The sequence below is a fragment of the Pteropus vampyrus genome, unplaced genomic scaffold (assembly GCF_000151845.1).
Source record: "Pteropus vampyrus isolate Shadow unplaced genomic scaffold, Pvam_2.0 Scaffold99, whole genome shotgun sequence".
NCBI classification, from domain to species: Eukaryota; Metazoa; Chordata; class Mammalia; order Chiroptera; family Pteropodidae; genus Pteropus; species Pteropus vampyrus.
In genome coordinates, this window is record NW_011888880.1 from 787,206 (window position 1) to 791,520 (window position 4,315).

A 4,315-nucleotide genomic window follows, 5' to 3' on the forward strand; every position below is an offset into this window, starting at 1 on the left:
AGAATTTCCATTTTTATTGCCGCTTACTTTGAACTGACAATGAGGCTAACTGTCCCGATTCTGCACCTGATGTCATCCGCAGGGGCTAGGTCGAAATAAAACAACTCGGAATGCCTTCCCACAATGCTGCAATAGCAAGAGGTGGTCACTAATATTTTTTTTTCTTTAAATGCTGATATTGAACTTTCCTTGACACCGAACCTCATATTGTTGGGTATTTTAAGTTGTTTATCTAGAATATGACACACTTTAACCTATATAGTTCTGGTGATAATTGCTGAATTTCCAAATTAATAGGAAAACTGGCACAATACTAGATACTATCAGAGTTTGTTATTTGTGAAGTGCCAATTTTCTGTAATTAGGGAAAATTGCTAATTATCACTGGAATTATTCATTAATATTTGAAGGAAGATAAAAATTAATAGGAATGTTTTTTAAATGGCTAAAATTTTTGAAAGCTATCTGCTGCCATCCCTTTGATGAATCCAACTCTTTGTAACTTAACAAACAACTGGGCAGTTGTGAGGAAAATGGAAATAACATTCTTTTACCAAATGTCGTGATGGGATGTTTAAAAGGAAAGACTTATACATCACTTCACTAGTACTTCCAGCGTTCAAGTGCAAGCTGGGAGTCCCACACTTAATCACTTAATACCAGTACCTTTTCATTTAAGGTCAAAGTGGCCGTGGTTCATTAAATAAAGAACACAGTCCTCTACATTTATTTGATGTTATGGAAAGAGACAATTATTTGTAAGCTTTGCCTACAGCAATGCTAATTATCACTATTATATCACATAATTTTAGGAATACGATAAGCTATGAGCAGTAATGTTGAAAATGAGCTATCATTTTCAAAGTTTATAGAATGTTTACCACACATAGCCTTTTAAGCCTTATTTCTAAGCATGGTCTTTGACCCAGAATAAAAATAAGTACAAATGTAGTGATGTTTGAAAGCCCTGAAATCTATTACTTTTTTTTTTTCTTTTACAAGAAGAGTTTAACATATGTGCTCATTAACATACAGGAAATATCAGAAAAATAATAAGCTTTTTTTTTTTTGGCCAATAAGTATTAAAAAATCATTATGAGATAGTCAATTATTCATTTATTCAACAAATATTTCCTGAGCCTCAACCCTGAGAAATATACTCGGGCACCTGCATGAGACGACTGGGGTGTTGGGCTAGGTGAATTAGAAGGAAAGAAAACAAAGTTGGCAAAGAATGCTGGGATCCAGGGTCAGGATGAAGCGGAGATGAGCTGGTCTGCAGGGGGTTGAGCAAGAAGACTGAGCGATTACAGCAAGACCAAGGAACTGAGGGTCGGGAAGAAGGTGAACGGAGTCAGGGAACCAGTGAAGGAAATTAGCTGAGAAATTGGAAAACACGTCCTTGACTGAATGAAGCCGTGGACATAATTCAATTCAATTAAGTACAATATTGATTGAGTTCCTACCAGGCATTGAATGTAGTCCATCCATAATTTCGAAAACACGAGAAAGAAAGATTGGTGAACGACACATATTTTACCTGTGATGTCAGATACTCTCTCTCCATTAGATTAGTGGTACTGATGATGAAAAGTCATTGCTAGTGGACATTAGACAGTGTTTTGCAGTTCAGGTCTTCTAATTATGAACAGATCTTATGGAGAGAAGGGGTTTTAGATGTCATCTAACCTAAGTTGCTGCCCCATGCCGAAATCCCAAAGATCTTCACTCCAGGAAATGTTAACACTTTAAAAGACTGTACTGGATTTTTGCAGGTACTCTGTTACCCCATCCTGGAAGCAGCGGTCTGGAGAGGCAGCCTCAGTACCTTCTTCTCTCATAGATTCTCCAGCTCTGTTGTCCTAGCTTTGCCCTCTGGGATTAAGGTCTAGTTTGACAATATCTTTTACAAAACCAGAAATGAATGCAATTTCCAGATGTGCCTGATCAGGAAGGGTCCAGGGAATGCTGCTCATGTTATTTCACTGCAATTCATACCTTTTAAGATTTATAAGAATAGCTAGCTCAAAAAAAAACCAAAAAACAAAACAAAAACCACCGTGGCCACTTTATCAATCAGAACTCTTAGTTGTAAGCAACAGAAACTTACTGTGACTGATGTCTGAAGAAAAGAAATTTATTAGAAAGATATTAGGTAGCTTACAAAATCTTCACCAGAACCAGAGAACTAGGCTCAGAGTTTTTGCAGCCAGGAATGGAGCCCAAAGTCACGTTTCGAGGTGGTTCCTGGTGGCGGGAACCTCTGCCACTGGGCACTGTGTGCCTTGCTTTACTTCCTAACCATGGAACTTGAAGCCTGGAGCTGTCCCTGGAATCACAGCCACAGCCGTCTGGATGCTGCAAAGAGGCTGCCCAGTCCTTCTCATTGAAGCTCTGAGTTTGGGTAGGACTCACGTCCATGCCATGGCTGCAAGAATGGCACACGATGCTAAATAAGGGGAATATTTTCTAAACATAAGCAATGGGTTCAGAAGCTGGGCAGCCAACGAGACTAACGAAATGACCGTCGGGTCCCCCTCACCTCCTCATTTCACACCTTCCCCCTCTTAGACTCATGCAAAGATCGAGACTCCCTATATCTGTTACTTTTCTAAGCCGTCCTGTAGTAGGTAGGGAATTAAATATTTTGGTTTCTAAGTAATACTTTTTCTTGCTAGTTTACATACAGACTGCATGCAGAAGTCAGGATATCAGGAATGTTGTTTTTAAAAGTTAATAAGTGATAATGACAACACAGTATTTAAGACTTACTGTGTTTAGCCACTGCGAATAGCTAGAGGACATCTTTTTTTTCAAGTGCTCAGAAATAACTGGCATTAACAGAAGAGAATGCGGAATTGCCAGGGTGGGTACAGCATCAGACAACAGAACTTCATTTCCTTGGGAGATGAGAGGTCAGAATTTCTTTTCCCCCACCCCTGACTGTGCATTATCGGATTCACGGGACGAAATATAATCATATGGGACATGAGAAATGCCTAGTCATGCAGCTTCTTTACAACACCGTCACGGATTGGTCATGATGGACCTAGATAATAATCATAAGACAAAATTCATTGAGTTCTCACTGTGCTGTAAGACAATATCCTGAGTGCTTTTCGTGAATTAACTTATGTAATCTTCACACCGTCCTAGAGAAAAGGCTGTTTTTATCCTGTTTTGCATATGAGGACATCGAAGCAGAGAGAATAAATTACCCATCCAGATTTCCATGTCCCGTAGGTGGCCAGAGCCAAGCTGGAAGCCAGGCAGGCTGACCACACAGCCCAGCTGCCTATTAAAACACCAGGCTTCTCTATGGCAGGTCAGGAGCATCATTCCTGCAGTACACGTGCTTTTGCTCTGGTGGCTGGCACTTCTTAGCTGAAATGAGAAGCCATTTTACTGCCACCGGTACAGAAAGATATGCTGAGCTTTTTTTCTTTCTCCGTCCGATCCCAAATGCAGGAAGCATTGTGACTACCCGGTGTGAAAAATATTCCCAGCATCTCAGCTGATAAATTCTAATGGAGCTGCGATGCCTTTTGTGACTTTGTTCAGATTCGTTTAGTGCACCAAGCATAAACTGCTGAAATCCTTTACATACAACCATTCTATTGCCTATTCATTAGAACTGTCTTTTAATTGCACTGGTGCTCCAGAATTAAGTCAATATAGTTACAGGGGTAGAATTCCCTGGGGGAAAAATTCTTTATAAGAAGCAAGTGATGTTAGAAACAACAGAAGCAGCAAACAATAGAACTCCCCATAATATCTAAAAACCTCCTCCCCCCACCAATCTCCCTAAATTATTTGAAGATAAAACTCCATTTTCCTAGCTGCAGATTAACATGCACTTGATGCTAAGGCTCATTCCACGCCCCTGCTGAGTTGTGATGTCCTGGAAGTTTTCTCTGTCTTCAGCTCCCTCCTTTTAAAAACTTATTTCCTCTTCCCCCGGCACGGGGTGGCCGGTGCCCTCCTTCTTCTGTTTTCAGACACTCTCTACAGTCAAAACAGGAAAGACCCACATCAGTCTTTTCCATCTCAGAGATTGGTTCTGTTTTTTTATTTCACTGATTAACCATTACCTCATCCAAGCATTTGCATTTTAGGTCATTTTAGCTCTCGGTCCCTAAAGGAATTCAGCTATTGACAAAGGTTGGGGAAATCTGAGGCAGGGCAGGATGGACTAAAATCATTCTTAGGTCCTGGAGGTAGACTTGATTTAATATTTATGGGTCATGCTGAAACGAGGCAGTGGAAAGATTCAAACCTTTCTCCATGACTTTCCAGAGGGACAAAGAGGCAAACG